Raw genomic sequence first — 12,077 nt, 5'->3', positions numbered from 1 at the left:
GGGTCATGCTCTCTTTTGGGTCCTCCTGATGGAGGGCCCTTTTTAGGATCCTCCTGGTGCATAAGGTCCTTTTTAGGGTCCTGGTGCAAGGGGTCCTTCTTTGGATTCTCCTGCTCGTTGCTTGCTTTATCTTCACGGGCCACTTCCTCCTGATGGAGGGCCCTTTTTAGGATCCTCCCGGTGCATAGGTTCCTTTTTATGGTCCTCCTGATAGGGGGTCGTTTTTAGGGTCTTCCTAATAGAGGGCCTTTTTTAAGATCCCCTGTTAGAGGGTCCTTTTTAGGATCCTCTTGGTAGAGGGTCCCTTTTAGGAGCCTCCTTTAGGAGGGCAAGGGGTCCATTTTAGGATCCTCCGTTAGAGGGTCCTTTTTAGGAGCCCTTTTTAGGTTCCCCTTGCTAGCTGCATGTTTTTGCCTTCTGTCCTGCCCCCCAAGTGTTTGGTGCAATTTATTTCGACAGACACTTTGGCTGATGCCCGCGTAGCGAAGAAAAGTAACACATGAAGTTGCAAACAGTTTCATTCATAGCATGCGGTTTACAACCAACCTTGTAAAAAAAAGGGTTACATCTAACTATGAGGTTACCTAGGTAGCCTCTTTGATTCTTACTTACTTAAGCTAAAACAACAAGGAACAAACTAAACATAGGTTCTTTTTGCATTGAGTGCCGAAGCCTCGCTGGTAGCACTTCTCGAGATGATCTGTAACTTGTGGGTCCAACTTGTGTGGGTCTAATTTGTGTGGGTCGCTCCTTCATACACAACCATTGCCATCGGTACAGATGGTTTGGTGGCTGTGTGGAGGGACATGTTATAGCATTCCCTCGCTTCCTTCTGCTCCCCTTTCACGCATGCTACTCCCTCGGGGGTCGGGAACTTCATAGCCAGATGATACACAGAAGTTATCTCCTTCAATTCTCTCAGAGAGGGTCTCCCTAATACCGCATTGAAGGCTGAGGCGCAATCCACCACGACAAAGTTAGCCATTACGGTGGTTTGCCTGGGTTGCTCCCCCATGGTATGGGCTAACTCGATTGCCCCTAGGGGCTGTATTGAATCTCCCGTAAACCCATACAAAGACGTAGTGCAAGGCTTTAGGTGACGGAGGCTCAATCCCATCTTTTCCAGTGCTGGTCGATACAAGATGTCCACAGAGCTCCCGTTATCCACCAAGACCCGATGTATCCTCATGTTAGCAAGCTGGCAGTTAGCACCAGGGGGTCATTATGAGGGAAATGCACCCCCTACGCATCTTCTTCAGTGAAAGTTATCGAGTCATTCTCGCCCTTGAAGCTCTTCGGGGGGCTTTGCTCCAAACTTAAAACGCAAGGTGGTGGACTTCGTCTGGCCTCCTTGGCGTACTTGTCTTGCCCCTTCCTTGAATCGCCTCCGAATCCTGGTCCTCCAAAGATGTTCCTGACCTCTCCCTGTATTTCTGAGGCCACCTCCCGCGCCCGCGGTAAGGACGCTCCTTCTTCTGGCTTCTGGCTCTCGTTGCGCACGTACCTGCCCAAATGTCCCCTGTGAATGAGCTCCTCGATTTCCACCTTCAAATGGTTGCATTCCGCGGTGGTGTGGCCGACATCCTTGTGATACTGGAAATACCTGCTGGGGTCTCTTTTGGACCGATCTTTTTTCATTGGTGGGGGCCTTTTGAAAGGGACCTGGTTTTCATTCGCAACGAAAATATGCTCCATCGCATGGGTGAGGTCAGTGTAAAAGGTGTAGAGGCCCTGTAGGCGCTCCTCAGAGCGTTGATGCTTCCGGGGTTGATCGTCTCTTGTTCCCTCATAAACCCCCTTCTTCTTTGCACCGCCCGGGTCGTCTCGGGCTGAAGGTTTCGGGGGCAATGGGCCTTTTCTGGCTTTGAGGTTCTCGTGACCATCCTCCACGCGAATGTATTTTTGTGCCCGCTCGTAGAAATCATCCAAGTCTGTGACCTCCCTCTTGAGCATGTTATCCCATAACTTGCTTCCTGGGCGTACTCCAGCTGTGATGGTCATTTTCAGCTCTCGGCGGGTCAGGCTCCCTACTTTAGCTACCTCCATATTGAACCTATGAATATAGCTCTTCAGGCTCTCGTTTTCTCCCTGCTTCACATTTGCGAGGTTGGTGCCTGGCATCGTGTAGTCGCGCACGGCGTGGTGCTGCTGGAGGAACTCATCAGAAAGCTGTTGCCAAGACCTGATGGACCCTGGTCTAAGTCTTTTGAACCACTTATATGCAGGTCCTTTCAAGGTGACGGCGAAGCAATGACATCTCGCCCCGCTGCCAATTCCCCTTAGCTTCATCAAGTCGTTAAATGTATCTAGATGGTATTTTGGATCCGTGCTTCCTTCGTAGGGGGTCATGTGGGGCTCTTTAAAGTTGGAAGGGAGCCTGATGGCCTGGATCTCCCTAACGAAGGGTGACTCATGGTCGAACTCCTCCTCAAAAACCTGACCGCCAGAGGCGGTGACGATCTTTCTTGGCAGGCTCCTCATTTCTGTATCCAGGTCCAACCTCCTCTTGCTTAGAGAGTCCCTCAAAGCGGACGGGTTAAGATCCGCCTTTCCCTTGCCCTCTCGAGGCGCCATAGGGGATGTGGTCCCTTTACCCGCCCTCTTTTTATTGAGCTCCTCCCGTAAGTCCGAGGGTGCTCTCTTAGAGGTGACCTCGTCCTCGTTGCAAGGGGCAGCGTTGGTCCTTGGCTCTGGTTTCTAGGCCTGCTTCGGTGGTTCAGGATGTTCGCGTTGCTTCACTCGGGGGGTGTTACTAGTAGAGTGTCGAGTCCTCCCATCATCTACTAGTACGGTGGTCTCTACCCCCTCCCGACCTTTCTCCTTCCTCTTGGGCAAGGTCACGCTTGAATTACCCTGCAATAGGCCATTCAGCACCTCTTGCATGTTCTCCAGGGTGGTCTCCAACCTTTGGTTCTTACAGTGGAGCTCACGTATTTCTTCTTCATAGAATCGAGATTTCGAACTTGAGCTCACGGAAATGACCCGAGGATGCTTATCGTGCCTACACGTAGAGGGGCCCGGGTCCTGCCGGCCAGAGTTCGGTACTTGGGGTGGTCTAGGGAGCGAGAACTCGTTAGCATTTCCCGGTGGTGCTCTTGGAGGACTCTCTACAAGCGGGATGCCCGGTGACGAGGCCTCTCTATCACCCTCGTGAACCTCAGGGTCCCATGGGGGCTCCACCTCTCTGGGTGGAGGGGGATCCTTCATGGAGGCCTTCAGCTGGACTCCGTTAAGGTGAACCTCCACCTCTTGTGGCTCCCTGAGTCACTTTGAATGTCTTGGCATTTCTTCTTTCTGGAAGTAATGGTAGAACAGTAGCTTGGAACTTAAGTTCCCACAGACGGCGCCAAACTGTTGACAATGAGAACTCGTCAACTAAGTTAAGTTGGAAAAGATTGCAAGATAAAGATTATCAATAGTAAAATCTTAGAAATTTTAGTGTAAACTCCAAGAACAATTGCAGAAGAACAATGGTGAAATCAGTTTGTATTCAATATGGTGCACTTGCTACAGTAAATTTTCCAACCCCCTTCCATGTGGAATTGGGGTTCATTATATAGTGGGCTCTAATGGCCCTAGATACACTGTGGTCCAGGGGACCAGGTAATACATAAGTACACCGTTAGGAGAGTGGTTTCAGAGGTAGTGGTCTTGCAGCCAGTACAAGGACAGGTGCCAGGAGGATGTCTCCACTACTTGACCGTAAGAATGTCAGAGGAGTGGTGCAGGTGGTAGTGGTGTCAGCTCTGGCATCAGGTTAGGAGCATGCATGCCATGTCCCCTCTCCTAGTGCTCCAACCACTTGTCTTACATGAGTGCTATGATCAGGCATACGGGGTCCTAAAAGCAGTACCCCGTACAAGATTACATTAGCATGACCTTTCCGAATCATACTTGGTCTTTCCCTTCCATGCGGTGGGGGTATCTCTCGCGAGCCCCTGGTGCAGCTTGTACGCTGGCGAGGCGCTGGCCTTGCGAGCCCTTGGCGCGGCGGGTGCACGGGCGTGGTGTTGACCACGCAACCCCCCAGATCGGCTGACCTGTGGGCGTGCTGTGGAGAGAGACGAGCGCATCACCTGGGCGCACCGTGTAGCGAGGCGGGGGCCTCGCGTGGGCGTGTCACGGAGTGAGGCTGGGCTCGCGTGGGCGCACCGTGGAGCGAGGCGGGGGCCTCGCGTGGGCGCGCCGCGGAGTGAGGCGGGGGCCTCGCGTGGGCGCGTCGCGGAGCGAGGCGGCGCTCGAGTGGGCGCACCGTGGAGCGATGCGGGGGCCTCGCGTGGGCATTCCGCGGAGCGAGGCGGGGCTCGTGTGGGCGTACCGTGGAGCGAGGCGGGGGCCTCGCGTGGGCGTGCCGCGAAAGTATTGAACAAATTTAACCATCTCAAGGTTAAAGATGCCAATACTCCATTCGATCATAGTGTAAAACTAGAGAAGAATGAAGGAAGAGCGGTGGCTCAATTGGAGTACGCTAGTGCTATAGGGAGTCTAATGTACGCTTCCTAATGTACTAGACTTGATATAGCATTTGCGGTAAGTAAACTTAGTAGGTTTACAAGTAATCCAAGTGTGGATCACTGGAAGGCAATTGGAAGAGTCCTAGGTTATCTCAAGAAAACCAAAGGATTAAGCCTTCACTACTCCAAATTTCCTTCGGTTTTAGAAGGATATACAGATGCAAGTTGGATATCCAATCTTGGGGACAACTTGTCCACAACTGGTTGGGTATTTACACTTGGTGGAGGTGCAATTTCTTGGGGTTCCAAGAAACAAACCTGTATATCTCATTCCACTATGGAAGCAGAGTTCATAGCTCTAGCTGTTACCGGCAAAGAGGCCGAATGGTTGAGGGATATGTTGATAGAGATTCCCCTAATCAAAGATAATGTATCTACTATATCGATACATTGTGATAGCCAAGCGACATTGGCTAGAGCATACAACGGAGTGTATAATGGGAAGTCTAGACATATTAGTCTAAGACAGGGATATGTAAGGGAATTAATTCAAAGAGGAGTCATCTCAATATCCTATGTGAGAACAAGTGAAAATCTGGTAGACCCTTTCACTAAGCCACTAACCAGGGATTTAGTGGCTGCATCATCTCGAGGAATGGGAGTTAAACTCCCTAAAGAGATTCACGATTGATGGTAACCTATCTTAACATTATTCAACTAGTGTTTGGTTCAATAGGTAACAACAAGTCAATCAAGTGAATATTAGTTGTACTCAAAACAAGTCCCATCTGAGATATTGAATACTTGTGTGTTACCAAGTTGAGGGTTAAAACCGAAAGGTTTTTTAATAGAATTCAGTCTTGTGAAGACAAGTATTTTTGGTAACAAAATACTGTTAGAATTCTACCTATATGGACCTAGGGGTGGTGCCACCTCTCATGAGAATTGGAAGTATTCTCAAGAACATCCATGAATGGAAAGTGCACATGGCCATTAACGGTGCAAAGCAAGACAAAGAGGTCTCAAGTGAACATCGCAAAGCTGTGTATGTTATCACCGATTTGTTATCATGAAAAGATGGTTCAATGCCTAGTGCAACCAAATTTTCGACAAACTTTGTGATAATTACACTATAGTAAAGTTCAAGTTAAAAAACACTTTGCTTTATGCACTAATGCAATGACTCCTATAAGTGAGAGTTCTTATTTAATCAAGTGGGGGATATGTTATATTTCAAAATATAATGATTGATTAAATAAGTGTTACAATAGATAACTATTTAATCTAGTGGGGGAATGTTATATTATTTTATAATATAATGTAATATTATATTATAATATAATGTTTTAGATTAAATAAATGTGACAAAGAGTGTCACATATTGTAACATATAATAGAGAGTTACAATATTTATATATATGAGATATATCCAAATAATGTAACATATTTGGTGTTACAAATTTGTAACTTCCAAATATTACCCTTTGTTGTGTAAATTTGGTGTTACACAATATTGAGATGAATTTCATAAATCCATATGTGAAATGGCTGTTAGAGATATGATTTTAACCCCAATAATGTGTTTTGGGAGTTACAAAATCATTTGGGAGGGTTCGCAACTGTTTCGAAAAACAACACATTTTCAAGTACTGAAATTGGGTCGTGGTCGCGGCCACTGAATGATGGTGGCCGCGGCCTGGGGGACAGAGAGCAGTGGTCGCGGCCACTGATGTCCCTGGCCATGGCCACAGGTGCATTTCAGGCAAATTTTTCCAATTTTTTCCAAATGTGTTGAACGGTTCCAAAAACCCAAATAACTCCCAAATCTCAATTTTAATTCCATATTAATCCAATTAAACATTGGTAACAGCCATGGGGGTTGGTGGAATTTTAAATTCAAAGGATGTCTCTAAACTCTATAAATAGGAGCCTATAGCTCACTTGAAAGACACAACATTTCTATCCATTAGAGCACTTGGTTAGAAACACCTTGAGGCTTGATAATTCCATAAAGCATTTCCAATATCTGTGAGAGATCCCTTAGTGCTTGAGTTAGGGGGGGGGGGGGGGGAAATAAGCTTTTCGACAAAGGTTTCGAACCTTGTTCAAGTTGCTGATCCCCAACACTCTTCACTTTGGTTGTGTGAGTGAGTGTATTGTTTTTGTTCTTGTTCTTATTTTCTTCTATTGCTTTTCTTCTTTTTCTTCTTGTTCTATTTACTTGTACTTTTGTTTAAGAGTTGTAATCCTTTTATTTCCTTTGTTCAAACACTTCTAGTTTATTTGTATCTTTTGTAATAGAGTTGTACTTTCTATTTCTATCATCTTACATCTCCTTCTCCTTTTATTTGTATTTTCAGTTATAGAGTTGTCACACCCTTTTTTAATCAATTATTATTTATTTGTAATATATTGCATAGAGTTGTATTTTCTTACCTATTTCCATTAAGGCAATCTATTTTTTCCTAACACTTATTGGCATGTAACCTTGTTAGTCTAGTTATTTCTCTCTTATTTATAGTTACCTTTCCTCATCCCAAAGTATAGTCTCGAGGTTGAAACTTATTTGCAAGAAATTTCCAGCTCTGTCTCGACTTATAAACTTTTGTTGGTTTATCTAGAATTCCATCTTGTAATAATGTCGATTAGAGTTTGCTAGTTTGATCCAGAATTGTTTAATTCGTGCTAGGTTAATGATCCATACACTGTTATTGTTTACTTCGAGTTTGATTAATAATCCATACAATTTTATTGTTTACATGTAATTATTTTCAATATTTAACCAAGAACAATTCATTTTCAATATTACACTAATTTTATAAATATGATAAAGAATACTGTAGTTAAATTAAATTTAAGTATATTATTCTTTATATCGTAGCTAATTTAAATTTTAATATAAAAATTATTAATTATAAATACAAAAATTAATAATATGAAAATTTAGAAAAAAAAAATCTAGTTTTAAAAGTTTTTAATAATTACATAATTTTTATAAATATATATTTACATAATTTAGTTTTTTCTTTAAATTAAATTATTCATTTAACAAAAGTAAAACTTTTTAAATTCAATCTATTCTCCATTTCTAAATTTTAATGTCACTTGTTAATCATTCCAAGAAATAATACATAATTTGAGACATAAATCCATCTATTATCTCATTATATAATTAAATTTAAATTTTAAGGTAAAAATGATTATAAATACAAAAGTTAATAATATGAAAAATTTAGAAACAAAAAAAATTAGTTTAAATTTTTTTTAATAAATATATATAACTTTCATAAATATAGATTTAAAAAAATTAGTTTATTTTAAAAATTAAATGATTTATTAATTATATTTTTATATTTTTTTATTTGAATTTTGACGACATTTTATAACTGTCGGTATTGAGCTTTTATTAACTGTCGGCGTTGTGGTCAATAGTGACACATTTTAACTGTCGGCATTGGTCTCGAATTAACTGTCGGCGTTGGGGTCAATAGCGACACATTTTAACTGTCGGCATTGGTCTCGAATTAACTGTCGGTGTTGGGGTCAATAGCGACACATTTTAACTGTCGGCATTGGTCTCGAATTAACTGTCGGCGTTGGGGTCAATAGGGATAGTCAAAAGCAACAGTGACAGTTATTAGCTGTCAGCGTTGGTCTCTATGCCTACACCTTTTAACTGTCGGCGTAGAGTCCCGCCAAGCAATGTTGACTGTCGTGGTTGGGTGTCGGGAAAGCCCAGTTTTGTATTAGTGACACTTTGATTAATTTTATTTCATTTTTATTGATGCTACATTTTTGAGCTTATGGTATTATTGTATACCACTTATCCCCCCTTAATATCCTATGATTGCAATCTTAGGATAATAAATTTTGAGAGCTTGAAAAAAGTATAACAATACAAATACACAAAATTTGAATAAAAATCAATGCTTTATTGATGAAAAGCAAAAATTAAATACAAACTTAGTTATAAATGAATAAACATCTTTCCTACATTACTGATAATAAGGTCGTAAATGTTCACCATTCCAGGCTCGTGGTACCAATTCTCCATTAGCTAGTTCATAAATATCATGACGAATGATGGACTCGATTTGGTATGGTCCTTCCCAATTAGGCCTAAGCACGCCTGCCGAGGGGTCTCATGTGGACAAAAAGTCTGAGTACCAAATCTCCCAATCCAAATTTTCTATCTCGTACCCTCTTGTTGAAGTATCTTGTAGCCCTTTGCTTGTATGCAGCATTCTTTAGTTGGGCTTCATCTCGTCTTTCTTCAATTAGGTCTAGAGTTTCTTAGAGCTAGGATTGTTTGAGGTCTAATCGTATGCCTTGCGTCTTATTGTTGGGATTTCAACCTTAATAGGTATAAGCCAGGGAGAAGGGGGTATGTCTCGTCGAGGTCTGGTCTGTTGTTCTGTATACCCATAAGTCTTGTGGTAAGTCCTCTAGCCATTTTCCTTGAGCCTCTTCGAGCCTTTTCTTAATAGAGCTCCTTAGAGTTTTATTCACTGCTTCGACCTGGCCATTTTCCTGTGGATGGGCCACAGAGGAAAGACTTTTGATTATCCCATTCTTTTCACAGAACTGTGTGAACAAATCACTGTCAAACTGGGTCCCATTTTCTGATACTATTTTCTTTTGTACCTCGTATCTACAAATTATATTTTTCACCACGAAATCCAAAACTTTCTTTGAGGTTTTAGTAGCTAGAGGTTTGGCCTTCGTCCACTTTGTGAAGTAATAAAAAACGACTATGACATATTTCACTCCCCATTTTCCTGTTGGTAAGGATCCTATGAGGTCGATTCCCCATACTGCAAATGGCCACGGGGAGCTTATCATGGTAAGATCGGTAGGTGGAGCTCGTAGGATGGAAGCGAACCGTTGACACTTGTCATAGCGCTTAACGTATTCAAACGATTTTGGTTTAATTGTAGGCTAGAAGTATCCTTGCCTAATCACCTTTTTTGATATACTATGCCCCCCAGTGTGGTCTCCGCAAAATCCTTCATGAATTTCTTCTAATATTTTTCTTGTTTCAGGCGGAGTTACACATCTTAGCAATGGCATAGAATACCCTATTCTGTACAACATTCCTTCCAAGATGGTCTACCTTGGTATCTTGTACATAAGTTTCCTAGCCTTGTTCTGGTCTATTGGGAAGCTCCCGGTTTTGAGGTATTCAATTATGGGGGTCATCCAGGTAGGTTGCGAGTCAATCATGTTGACATCTTCTTCTTAAATCTCAGCTGTGCTTGGGACCAGTAGGAATTCGACCAGCACCACATTTAGTGCATCAACTTCTTTGGTTGTTGGGAGCCTAGCTAGAGCATCTACATTTGTGTTTTGCAACCCCGGAACTTGTTCAATGGTATAGAACTCAAATTTCCTGAGCGTTGCCTTGAATTTTTCCAAATATGATGCCATTTAAATGCCACGACCTTGATATTCTTTTAATACATGGTTAACGACCAATTGGGAATCAATATAGCAGTGAATGGCCTGCGCTTTGAGCCAGAAAGCTATCCGAAGTCCTGCTAATAGTGCTTCGTATTTAGCCTTGCTATTTGATGCCTCAAAGCCAAACCGTAAGTCAGAATGAAAACAATTTCCCGTCGTAGTGATCAAAATGATTCCTTCCCTTGACCCGTTCTCATTTGAAGATCCATCGATGTAAAGTCTCCACAGCTCGCGGGCTGGAGTTACGACTTCCTCGTTGGCTATTCTCGTACATTCAACTATGAAATCTACTAATGCCAACCTTTTGATAATTGTTCTCGGATGATATGTGATCTCAAATTTTCGGAGTTCGACAGCCCATTTTAACATTCTTCAAGAGGCCTCAGGGTTCGACAACACTTGCCTTAACAGTTGATCAATCAATATGTGTATGGCATGTGCTTGGAAGTAAGGTCAGAGCTTTCGAGAGGCATGCATCAGGTACAAGGCCAACTTTTCCATTAGTGGATATCTAGACTCTGCCCCCACTAACCTTTTACTAACATAGTAAACGAGTTTGTGCACGTTATTATCCTCCCAAACAATACTGCGTTGATTGCATGTTCGGTTGTGGCGAGGTATAAGTACAATACTTCCCCTGTTATTGGCTTGGATAAGATCGGTGGTTCGGCGAGGTGCTTCTTAAGGGCTTAAAAATTGAGCTCACAGTCATCCGGCCATTAAAATTTCTTTCCCCCTCTCAAAATATTGAAGAATGGAAGACATCTATCTGTAGATTTCGAGATGAACCTACTTAAGGCTACCATTCGTCCGGTTAAGCTCTGGACATCTTTATGTTTTTGAGGTGAGGGCATATCGATTAATGCCTTAATCTTATATGGGTTTGCCTCAATGCCCCGAGCGTTTACTATGAAACCAAGAAACTTTCCCGTGGATACTCCAAACGAGCATTTATGTGGGTTGAGTCTCATGTTATACTTTTGAAGTATAGCGAAGCAATCAGCGATATCATCTACATGGTTATAGTTATGCTTGGACTTGACCAGCATGTCATCCACATAAACTTCCACGTTATTCCTTATTTTCTCGACAAACATCCTGTTCACCAATCTCTGGTGTGTGGCTTCGACATTCTTGAGCCCGAAAGGCATCACATTGTAGCAATACAAGCCTTTATCGATCATAATGCTCGTATGTTCCTGGTCAAGTGCATGCATGGCTATATGGTTGTATCCAGAATATGCATCCATAAATGACATGATGTTGTGACTTGCAGTGACATCTACGAGCTGATCAATTTGAGGTAAAGGGAAGCAATCCTTTGGACATTCTTATCGAGGTCCGAATAATCAAAGCAAGTTCACCACTTACCATTGGGCTTTGGAACTAGCACATGATTTGTTATCCAATCAGAATAGAAAGCATCTCAGATAAACTGATTTTCCTTAGCCTTTTGACCTCTTCTTTCAAGGCTTTCTTCCTTTCATCGTCCAGAAGTCTTCTTTTCTGTTTCTTTAGAGGGAATCTTTTGTCTATGTTGAGTGCATGGCTTATAATGTTTGGGTTGATCCCAACCATGTTCGAATGTGACCATGCAAACAAATATTGATTTTCCCTCAGGAAGCGGATTAGTTGCTATCTCGCATCCTTTGGGAGATTCTTCCCTATCTTTACAACCCTAGTGGTATCCTTTTCGTTGAGCTCTACATCTTCGAGCTCCTCGATTGGCCCTGTCCTCTTCTATCATGGTGTCAATTTCTTCTTCAACTTCAAAGATTGTCTCATTTATTTCTTTGATTACAACAAGTTCTTGTGCACTTGTTTGACCCTTCCCTCTCATGGGGATGCTATAGAATTCTCGGGCTGCCAGCTGGTCTCCCTTCAGTGTCTCAATGCCACTAGGTGTTGGGAACTTGATTGACAAGTGCCTCACAGATGACACTGCCCCCAGCCCAATTAGAGTTGGTCTCCCGAGCAGTACAATATAGGCCGATGGGGTGTCCACCACTATGAACTCCATAATCTTGGTTACTGAGACCGGATAGTCTCCCAAAGTTACGGGAGCTTGATGGATCCCGTGCTGGCTATTCATTCTCCTGAAAATTCATACAACGTCATCTCACAGGCTTTCAAGTCTCGAACTGAGAGTCCCATATTTTTCAA

Source organism: Humulus lupulus, chromosome 4, assembly GCF_963169125.1.
Source record: "Humulus lupulus chromosome 4, drHumLupu1.1, whole genome shotgun sequence".
Taxonomy (NCBI): Eukaryota; Viridiplantae; Streptophyta; class Magnoliopsida; order Rosales; family Cannabaceae; genus Humulus; species Humulus lupulus.
Note: the sequence above shows the minus strand (reverse complement) of the source record.